Below are 12,393 nucleotides of genomic sequence, written 5' to 3' on the forward strand. Positions count from 1 at the left end.
TTATTATTGTCTTTTGCATATTTGGAAAACGTATGAATAAATTGATAACTCTTCTTCAGTTGTATTAGTAAGAAAAGACGTACAATTCAATTAAACATCTGGTTATGTTAATCTTCTTGCAAGTCGTGTTTTAATTTCTACATGAAAAGATCGTTCAGAAATTATATAAATAATTAAATCAATAAACATTCTGGCATTTCCAATCTTAAAATGGCAGGGAAGGGGTGCCGTGAGTTTGAAGCTCAAAAAAGGTATATCCATCCAACACGGTTTTCCAGAAGCTGGATATTTTACTTTATAGAGTGTTAAATATAGCTGTTTATATATTTAGAAATATCTATATTTAAATAAAACTGCTTACCTCGAGCTCTTATCCCTTCCTCTTTCTTCAGCACACATAAAAACTACAAAACTGCTGAAGTGTGATTCGTCATGCTCTTTTTGTTTAACACTAGTGCATGCTTGATGACGTTTTCTTCTTCTGTAGTAACGTGTGGCTTAGCGCAGTGTTTCTCAACCAGGGGTCCGTGGATCCCTAGTGGTCCTTGACATAAGGCCAGGGGGTCCGTATAAAGTATGAATTTTTGTATACATTTTGTATATTTTGACATGACATGTTCCCATGAAAGAAAAATCCAATATAGCTGATGATATGGCCAAATACTGGACAAGTCAGCTAACTTGAATTATACTTGACTGCATTTGGTCCTCACAAAGACACAAATGATACGAGTCAATTTTGTTCTGGGGGTCCTTGAGGATGGTTCTGAATTGGATTGGGGTCCGGTACGCCAAAAGGTTGAGATTCACTGTCTTAGCGTACGAGTCAACAGACATGCTGTACCCAAGATCCATGTGGCACAGTGTGATCCGCAGTGTTCTCATAGGACTGCTCAAATCATGCGGGCTTTAGAGAGTGCATTTCATGTTTTTGTTTAGTTTTTTACAAAATGGGAGAACTCTGGTCCACACTCCAACACAGCAGGTGGTGATAAATCCTTAACATTGGTGGCACCCACCCTAAACAGAAGAAGAAGAAAAGAAGGAGGAAGAGGAAGAAAGCTTAGTCTCCTCGTGGAAAGGTACTGAGGGTTATCGCTCTTCTCTGTCATATCTATTTCATTTCTTTAATTATATTGGCTGTCCATGCTGGTTAAAGAAATATATTGTTGTTAAGATGCTTATTTATGTGTGTGAGTATTTTTGATGGATGGTTTAATATTTGTAATATTATTCAGCGTTTTGTAAATTCCATGCAGCAGAGCATATATTTTCTGTATCGTGTTTGAGGTTTATTGGGGGGTATTTTATTCTTTGTATTTTGGATACATCTGACATTTATCTTTATTTGTTCTAGTTCTAGCTCTCTCTTATTTGTGAGTTTGCTTATGGTATTCATTTAACTGCAGCCACAACTATAGGCTATTTCCTTTTCCTTTATTATTTGCAATACATGTTGATTGTTAACTAACATAGTTCCGCTTCTTGTGGAAAGCTGCAGTTCTGTGATGAACGTGCGGATTATGTTGTTTGTTGCCTGTGCACGCACACACACTCACTCACTCACTCACTCACACACACACACACACACACACACACACACACTCACTCACTCACTCACTCACTCACTCACTCACACACACACACACACACACTCACTCACACATACACACACACACACACACACACACACACACGCACTCACACATACACACACACACACACACACACACACACAGGAGATCGCACAGCCCAGCGACTTTTATTAATAACACTTTAAATACAACGAGAGGATGAAATCGCTGTTTTTGAACTCACTTATTGTAAAGAGAGACGCGCATGTATGCAACTTTTTATCTCTCTCTCTCGAATTGGCCATGTCTGAGATAAAGGTTTAGCTATTTCTAATTATTGGGGGACCTATAGCCCCCCTCAGATGGTCGTTATGGCCCTGATCAGACATGAAAAGATGTTGTGGCACTATCGTGCTGTCTGTAATGATATGACGGTAGCAAACTTTTAGAAAACACTAACTTGAATAGCATGACCGTAAATATGAACACACGATTGAATGTATTGCGTATTGTGCATTTTTCAGCAAAACGTTTGTCTTTCTGTGGCTCTAATAAAGTATGCTTCATTTATTGAGCTATAATATAGATCGCGATTTCTCTTTCTGTTTGCTCTGTTTTTAAAAACCGAAATGCAAACTCATCTATGCCACATTGTTCATCCTTGAAGTTAACTTTTGTCCATTTGGTGATTAAATAAACTGCTTTAGACTGCCGCTAGTGTAGTGTGTGTGTGTGTGTGTGTGTGTGAGAGAGAGATAACCTGCGAGTTAGTATTAGACGCATGCTACACTTTTCCCCAGTGTGTGACTAACATTTGGTTATTTTGTTTAGATCATCAGGTGTTCTAAAATAGAATCAAATAAAGCATGAGAGTATACATACAATATCCATATGTATGCAATTTCAATGCTTTAGTGTAGATAGCTATTTAAAGATGGCCATCTTTAAGCATGAAAGGTGATATCATATGGTAACACTTTACAATAAGAGTCCATTTGTAACATTAAGGTTAATGAAAGCGGTGTAATTATGGTTTCTTGCTAGAGTGTGTTAATTTCAACATTTACTATTACTAATACATTTTACATTTGAAAGTTTCTTCTGTTAACGTTAGTTAATAAACTATGAACGTTAATGATAAATTTAATAATATTAATATTTTTATTCATTTAAAAATTATGGTTCAGTATTTTTTTTTTTTTTTTTTAAGTAGTAGAGCACTATTCAGAACAAAACATATCTCTCCAATTTTATTGACCTCTATCAAATTAATCGGTTGTTGTTAGTGTCACGGCTGGTCGATGCTGAGAATGAAAATAAAGGCTAGATCTATACGCACGCAGTATACTTTAATGAAAACACACTTTAGAATAACAGGAATCAAATAACACAGTGAACAGAACAAGCACTTTGTAAAGACGAGATCAGACAATGAACGGAACAAATTCGGGGCTGTTTATACAAAGACAGACTAATAAACAGAAATGAGAAACAGGTGCATCTCATACTCAAACAATGAGTCACCAAGGAAACAAATCCTAGCAACCGCATAGCAACACCTTAGCAACCACCCCGTTATTAACCAATCTGCATCATATTTTCTGATTTTTCCAAGGTGTCTAATGGTTTTTATAGTCTTAAAAAGTATCAAATCAAGTAATTTCGAAAATGGGGTTTTCCGAATAGTGTAAAATCGCAACTAAAGTTTATATTGTAGTTTATCACATATCAGTCATATCTAGAATTAGTGATATGATGATGCTTAATATGTCTGTGTTGGTCTGTGTTGCAGGTTAAGGCACGATGAAAGACATTATCCCCAGAAGCAAAACTAAAGGTGTCGACATCTGTGCAGGGAAAAACTAAACGTATATAATCCGCTCTGATCTCGGCTGTTACATGCAAACGAGTGATTTAAACAAATGTTCAGACCTCACTATTTTCAGTTTGCACCCCTCCTGCCAAAATGGAGACCATTATCTTGCTGATACGGAAGGCTACTTTTACATCATTAAGGCTAAATCGTTCCGCAGAGTCACTGATCTGTCAACGGATGCTAACGCTGTTGTTCAAGACCTTGATCCCGACTTCCAACATGGAGACCACTACTTAGGCATTAATAAGTTCTTTGTTGTCATTTTCAAACGTAGGGGAATTTGCAGACTAACATCTGGCCTGGGTAGCATCTCCACTGATGTAAAAATCAATTTGAACCCTAAATCCAGCATCGGACTCTATTACTGGGGTCTGTCAGAATGCTGCTGCTTCCTCAAGCCAGTCTCAGAGTGGGGAGTCGAATACTGCAAAGGCGCCGACCTTGAGAAAGACGATGGTCTTGTGGACTATTCTGTTCACCCTGATGTTGTAAACTTCCTGCCTGGCGGTCTGTCGATAACTAGAGGTCCAGCCTTTGGCAGGTGGGAGAATATTAAAACTATAACTAACGACAGTGACACACCAGTGACATGGCAGAGAAAAATCATTAAGAAGATCGGTTACAACAAGAAGAAGATGACACAGATAACACACAACTGGAAGATAACTCCGTCAGTCTTGATCCATTCTGGAGATCTCACAGGGTTAATTGCAAAATGGCAGTTCTCCTTTTCTGCAGAATATGGAGGTGCACAGGTGTGCGCTACGAAGGAAACCTGGAATGACGCGACCGATGTAGAAGAACTGCTATCATTTGAGCTGAAGCCACACAGGAGTTTATATCTGTGGCAGTACAGACTGGGTCTCGGTGATGAACCGGTGTTGTTCTGCCGTGATTTAATAATTAGCAACGAGTCGAACCCTCCAACTAAAGTCCCACTGCCACCTGCAGACCCATGAGGAAAACATACCATCTCTGAAGATAATCACATGCTTTAGTTAATGCAAATCTTTACATATCTGTAAGCTTTACTTAAAAATGAGAAGAGAGGATGATACGGTATTGTTTAAAACAGCAGAGTGTTTTTAGTTACAGTAGATACTATAAAATACTACACTGTTCATTGTAGACACTTGTAAAATATTTGTCTTTATGATGAAAAGTATGATGAAAAGCTCGTTTCTATGTTAATTTTACTTGTATGCAGTAAATCCGCTATGCAAAAATGTTTAATTGCAGTCCTTGATTCTGATTGGTCAATAGCTGTGCTTTATTCACAATAAACCACAGCTCTGACCACTAACGATTCTGCGCATCTCTATACAGCACCCTTAGCATCCACGCTTAGCAACTTTTGCTGTTCACAGTGAATCGGGGACTATTTTTATTTTTAGTTGACTTGATGAAAGTTGCATTGAAACATATGCTTTAGCTTTAATATGTGTATTGTGTGGTAACCGTTTTATATCCCTCCTCCTCCCCATCTCCTCCTACTTTGCTCTTATTCTTCCTCTGTGCCGTTCTAATGGCATTGAATCAGTTTCACTTTTGCACCCACAATTAATGTTGAAAAAAATGTTGACATTTCACTAATCACCATTATTGTGATCAGTGTTTGCTTTAGTTGTGCTCTTGACTCTTGATTTTCATGAAGTTACTGCTCTTTTCTCTTGTGAGCAATTATTTAGGGAACATATATTTACTTAAAGTTTGCAGCTTATCATCAATAAATTACATAAGCAGCGCTGCACGTCAGATGCTTTAGTGCGTTTAAATAAAGCAAAATGCAGCATAACATCAACAACACACTGCTTGACCTTGACTTAAACAGGCTCCACTCTTCAGCATAGTGGTGACCAAAAACAAACGACGGTAAAACAAATAAACAAATCTGTAGTTTTTACGGGAAAAAACTGGCAGCTGTGGTTGCCAGAAAAATTCAGTAAAAAATACAGAAAAAAGCTTTGTCATTTAAAACAGTTTATAACATTGGTCTCAAACTCAATTCCTGGAGGCTTCAACCAGCTCCAAATCACACCTGCTTGGAAGTTTCTAGTGATCCTGAAATCCTTGATTAGCTGGAACAGGTGTGTTTGATTAGGGTTGGAGCTAAACTGTGCAGAGCTGTGGCTGTTATGTAAAAGAGTATTAATATAAAATTAAAATATGCACTGTGTCAAAAAGAAACGATAAAATCCTCAAAATCTGAAAATGCACTTCCGCCATCTAGTGGTTATATTCTTCTCGGCTTGAGCAGAACTAACATAACAGAACATAAAAACGTACTCTGTTTTCACTAGTGTTTGTAAGAGATTTTTCAGTTATGCATATGAATGAATTTCACAAAGGTTAATCAGTGTTTTTCATTTCACTAGTGTTTGTAAGAGGCTTTTCAATAATTATGGCCTATACGGCCCATCATAGTGTATAATAGAAATTTGATGTGCTTTTTTATACAGAAAACAACAATTTTGTAAAGAACAACATATTATACATTTGTTTATTTTATTAGGAAAATACCATATACATAAGAAGAAGTGGGCTCAATGTAGCGTGTTTTTTTCCACATTTTATAAATGACTTTAAATTATATGTAAATCTCTTGAAAACATGTGATGTTCTGAAAGCATTGAATTTTATGTAATTTTCTTCCTTTCTTTTTTCTCTGGCAGCTAATGTTAATTTGGTCATGTGAATATGTAATACCCCTTGTTCTTGTGCCATTGAATTAATAAAGCATAAAAAAAATATGAAAAATGTGTTATGCGTCACGTTGCACACGATGGCAGATAAACGCAGTCTTTGCTGCTCAGTCCTCACAATATATCCTCCTCACTGGTTTCTAACCAGTGTTGCCAGATTGGAAATGTCCAAGTATCGTACCAGAAGCTCAAAATTATCATATTTGGGAGAAAATGATCATACACAGGTCAAACGTACAGAATACAGCTATTTATCTAAACCAACAACTTCTGGACACGACCCGCAAATTACCACAATAGATAACTAGTCTACATTGGATGCAAGCAGTGCGACAAAATACAATAGAACCCATTATAATCAGTGACTGTCTGCAGTAACTTTCAATTCAACACTATTTTCAAACATGTGCATTTTACTATTATGTCCTCACGTCGTAAACATAATTGTGAGTGGGACTAACAGAAAATGACGAATCATCATTTTGACAAGCGTATGCACCTATAGGAAGAGACAGAATTAAGAAACTGCCTGTAATTGACCATGAAAACTTGTGTTAAGTATATTTTAAAGTATATGAAGTTAAAGTGAAACTATGTTTATTATTATTATTATTATCGTTTAATAAATAACATTCATTTGGAAAATTACCAAATACTCATTGGATGGTCCATGAGTTAGATTTTTATTCGTTCTAGACCACTTGGCATTTTTAGAATGTTTGAATTTTAAAATTTTATTACATTTAAATTTAAATTTTTAAGGTAGATGTCAAAAAATGTGCATGCACAAGCTAAGATTTGCAACAGTAAGTTAAATTACCAAACGCAAGAGAAGATTCGTAAAGGTGTAAATCAGATTCCAAGTGTGAGAAAGAAAAAAAAACTTTTGCAACATTTTACTGTTCTTCGTAAGTGTAATTCATGTATTGTGAGACTGCAGAAAAATAAAGATCATGTGTATTTTGTGTTTGCATGAAGCTGCAGTTTCACAATACATGAATTACACTTATGAAAAACAGTAAAATGCTGCAAATCTTTTTTCTTATACTTGAAATGCAGTTTCCGTGTGTACAAATCTACTCTTGCGTTTGCAAAATGTATTTATGCTTGCAATCTTGTGTACACTATTCACAGATCTTACCTTGTGCGTGTTAATCTTTTTGGCATAATTTTACCTTCATAGAACAGTATTTAAATGTTTCAAACAGCCATTCATATTTTTGAATTTGCCCTGGTGTTTATCACACTATCAAATATTAATTCTTTTATTCTATAAAAAAAAATATTTATAAAACACTTCACACTTACACATTTGATGTTAGATAATTATTTTTTTTTTCTTTTATACATATATTGTGTATTGCTTTTCAGTAAAACCTTGTTAAACCTGCTAAGAGGACAAAAAAAGGTTTGTAACTTAATATAATGTGATGAAAAAAGTAAGTAATTATCATATGAAAATGTTATACTGTCATACTAATATATAGGCTGTGTCTGGTGTGCATGTGAAAAGCATCAAACTGACATTCCTTTATTCTATAAAAAAAAATATTTATAAAACACTTCACACTTACACATTTGATGTTAGATAATTATTATTTTTTTTTCTTTTATACATATATTGTGTATTGCTTTTCAGTAAAACCTTGTTAAACCTGCTAAGAGGACAAAAAAAGGTTTGTAACTTAATATAATGTGATGAAAAAAGTAAGTAATTATCATATGAAAATGTTATACTGTCATACTAATATATAGGCTGTGTCTGGTGTGCATGTGAAAAGCATCAAACTGACATAACTGAGAATTATGTTATGACAAATATGATAATAAAAATAACTAAAATTTTAAGTGTGCATTATTAAACAAGAAATATGAAGTAAACAGCAGAACTATTGAACACCAATTGAAAAACATTTACATATAAACAAACAAATCAATTAATTAACTATATGAAACAAGCACACAAACTAAGCAACTGAACAAATAATCATTTAAAAAAGGAAGAAAAAAAATCCTACCTACACACAACTACTCAAATTTACCACAGAACTTTATCTTTTTAAATTCTACTCTTTGATGCTTAGCACCTGGTTGTTGATGTGTTTCATTTTCATTTTTAGTGGCAGCTGTGCCACAAGGTCTTCGCGGTCTCCTGAATGCATTGCTTCTGGAACAGTGTACTCTTCGTAATCCTCTCCCAGAAGTACAATCACACCAATTCCAGAAGAGCCTCCTACCAACTCCACCGTCTCCTCAACGAGTCGTCTTTCTGAGTTTTTACAACCGTATTTAAATAAGCTCTACATTACTTCTCACTTTGTCTTTCTCAGTCTCTCTCACTTTCTCTTGAGAGAGACTGATTTAAAGAAATAATGTCATGCATTACATAGTGTACCTTTACAGTGGTGTGTGTGGAAGAATTGAATTGTATTCTTCCGTTGTGTTTCGTGTTGGGTTGGAAGTGGGTCAGATCCACAGTGTCTCCGTTTAACAGCTCGGTAAGGGCCTCATCTCGCCATTGAGAAACCTCGACTGCTGTTGATCCGCAGTTTAGCTTGAAATCCAGGACGGACACTTTTCCAAATCCTTACCTCCTGCAACTACAAATCACATGACCAGAGGTTACATTGTTGATAGCTGATCTTGATAGCAGATGAATAGTAACACTGTGAATCAAATGCAAACACGGTAACAAACCTTCAAATATTACGATGTTGTATCTATTTACAAGACAAAAGATAAAACACTTTTTGAAAACTCTACCGTCATTCCTTTAGCTTTTTTTTGTTCAAATTAAAAATCGGAATTTTAGTTATATGTGTGTGTGTCATTATAGTCTGTACAAAGGCTTCATATATGTATCTTTAAAAACAACAGACGTTGGCCAAAGTGCTTTAAAAATCAAACATAGCACATACAGTCTAAAATTATAAAACACAGTCATCTCTGATAGCTGACTTAAATTTCATAAAGGCCGTTATAACTGTTAACTCAAGTTAACTGATTTAAGAGGGAGCTCAATTCACCAAAGTTTAAAACAACATAAATCTAACATATACACACATTATAACGTTTTAATTCACATGGCATGGCCTCTCTTTACAGAGCACAAAACCAACTTTTATACACTTATAATTCATCAAAGCTATGTTGCATAAACAAAATGGGGAAGTATTTTATGTTTTTATTTTTAATCACGTACCTGAAGAGGAGAGGAATAATGAGAGAAGGAAAGAGACGGATACGGGCTTCCTCAGTGGTACTTCATCACAAATGAAGTAGCGGTATAAATCAGATGGTTCGTCACGATACGATATAATATCGATTCTCATACCCAGCGATACGATATTTGACGATACCTCAAAAAATTCTACGATACGATTCGATTCAGGAGTATATCGATCCATTTTATCAATATTATTTACCTACATATTATGTATCATGCTATATTATGTAAATATTTGAAACAACCATTTACATTTTTATTAACTCACAAATGCAACCAAAATATACAACATGAACATTTATCTGAATTTTTCCACATTCTGTACCTCAATTGGGACATTCACAACAGAAAAATAGGCGTACACTTTTTTTTTTTTTAATAATAAAGAAAAATAAGTAATTGGGAAAAAAAAAAAAAAATCAAGTCACAGTCAAGAGTCAACAGTGAAAAAGTCTTTCAGGCTTCTGTGCTAAAATTTGCAATGTGTAAAACAATGTAAATTATTAGAAAACAACAAAAACGAGGTACTCCAGTTGTGGGAAAAATACATTAATGTAAAATAAAATAAATATAAAAAGAATAGAAAATTAAGCTTTTAAAACTTTCAGACTTTTTTTTGTTTTTGGCTGCTACTATGGGCTCAGTGCTAAACATCTTTTCTACAGATAACCAAATTACTAGCAATAGCAGAAAATAAATACAATAGAACAAATTAAATAAACAGTGCTTTTCAGGTAGGTGTAAAAGAAAATTTCAGGTATAGAAATTTAATAATCAAATGCAAAATAACACTGCAGAGTCTCTACTGTATACATTAAATATAGTTTGATCATTATTAATGTTACAAGTTAAGTTATTCAGCCAGGAGCAGTGAGCACTACTTGTATTTTTCGTTGACACGTGCGTTTTCTTTCTCAGCTGTTAATGTTAAAACATAAAACATTGTTCATCCATGCACAAAAAAGCTGAAGAGAACTCAATTCAGTGTTCGCGCGCTGTCTGTGTGCATGCGCTTCAGGTATGTGTGCAGCACTGCGCACAGAAAATTCTCACACAGCGCTCGACAGCTCCGTCAACTATCCCGAGCGTCTTTTACGCTCGCCTTGTGCCTTTATACTACAGATATCGATATTTCACGTGACATCGATACATCGTATCGTTTAACATTTAATCGATGTATCGATCCATGTCGATGGATCGCTACACCCCTAGAATGAAGCGCATCTCGAATGTTTTCTCTTATGAAGCGAAGACATTTGAGAAACAATGGCTCATGGGTTGAAGGTGCTTGAATTCTAACGTACGTTTCATCAATGGCTCCTATTACATTTGGAAATCCAGCAATGGTGAAAAAATCCATCTTTACCTTATTCAAGGTAGAGACATCAGTCGGATGCAGTACTGTGATGCCCTGTCCGGTCGGAGCGTAACATGTCTGCATTTGTGATCGGAGAAATGACAAACAAGCAGCGCTACTCTCAACTGCTCAAAACTCACGTTTGAATCGTCAGTGGCAAATCCTTTAAATATAAAAAATGTACTTACAGTCTGTGAGTCAGAACAGCCGGCATTGTAGTCTACTCTCCCAGGATCAGGAAACGGTCCTCCATAAAATGTGCTGCACACATCTGAATATTCTGCAGAGAGGCATACAAAGACAACAGATGTACACAAACGGAAAAATTATGTGCAGTGATGTAGGAAGTAACAAGTGCTGAGGTAGGTTGTTGTCATATTGCATTGTGGGAAATAGAGCATTACACAATGACATTTGCAGAGTAAAGAATTGCACGAGAGGTAATATGGGAGATGTGGTTGAAGTATAATAATACAATTTTCATTTAAGCCCTTTTCGCGCCGCACTTCTCTCCCTGTTAAACACGTACAGCAAGCGCTGCAGACGACGCATTTATGGACTACTATTTCCACATTCTACGTAGTACAGTTTCCGCTCAGTGTTTAGCGCACCTACATACAGATAGTTTCTCATGAGAATGCATGAATGCAATTTTTTTTTTTTTAAACAATTCATCATATTCTCTGCATTAGCATATATATATATATATATACACAATATAACAAGACAATATAAGTCTTTGCTATCACTTTTTATCAATTTAACTTCCTTGCTGAATAAACGTATACATTTCTTTCAGAAAAAGAATAAAAATGTACTGACCCCAAACTTTTGAAAGGTAGTGTATATTGTTAGAAAAGATTTCTATTTTAAATAAATGCTGTTCTTTTTAACTTTTTATTCATCAAAGAATCCTGAAAAAAAGTATCACAGGTTCCAAAACAATATGAAGCAGCAACGGTTTCCAACATTAGCCAAGTTTCCATCCGGTTTTTGCGATGTTTTGTTATCGACAAAGAGAATATGCGTGAAAAAAAAACTGTTTCCATCCAACTGGCCTTTTACCGATAAAATGGTGTGCGTGATGACATCATCCCTAAAAAACGAATTGTCACATAAGTTTTGGTGTATCGCAAAAAAAATTGCCCTTGAGCTGTTTCCATACATAATTTCACCTATATTGCATAAAATATATAGGCAAGTAGCCTGTGCTTTATCCATTTAAAACAAAACTCAATTATATAGCCTATTATTAAATTGTATAGTCCTACATGAATTATTTTTATTAACAAGTGTCATGCATTGTTGTTTTTTGTACTTTGTTATAGACCATTTAGATACTTGATCATCAAGCAATAATCATAAACAGGAGCAGTTGTATTAGTATTATTTTTCTGATTCACTTTTATTAGGAAATAGGAATGTTCATTTCGGTTATTTTATTTCTCCTATAGCCTAACCGACGGTCGTTAAGCCATTATTAACCGTTAACCGACAAGATTATGTTAAATTACAATTAAATGAAATTTGAATTGATATGTGGCTGTGACCCATTAAAAATACCTAAATTTGTTTTCCTGGGATTAATTTTATACATGCAAAAAGCAACATAAACAACAGAACGTGAGGATTCACATGGTCATGTCACGCACTTGCAG

The 12,393-nt window shown here is 35.1% G+C and overlaps 1 pseudogene; it reads left to right on the forward strand.

Annotated features, from left to right (window-relative positions):
• Nucleotides 1-1,033: 1,033 nt before the first annotated feature.
• Nucleotides 1,034-5,352, forward strand: LOC107685020 (uncharacterized; annotated as a pseudogene).
• The last annotated feature ends 7,041 nt before the right edge of the window (nucleotides 5,353-12,393 follow it).

This window comes from Sinocyclocheilus anshuiensis, unplaced genomic scaffold (genome assembly GCF_001515605.1).
Source record: "Sinocyclocheilus anshuiensis isolate Anshui unplaced genomic scaffold, SAMN03320099.WGS_v1.1 scaffold854, whole genome shotgun sequence".
Classification (NCBI taxonomy): domain Eukaryota; kingdom Metazoa; phylum Chordata; class Actinopteri; order Cypriniformes; family Cyprinidae; genus Sinocyclocheilus; species Sinocyclocheilus anshuiensis.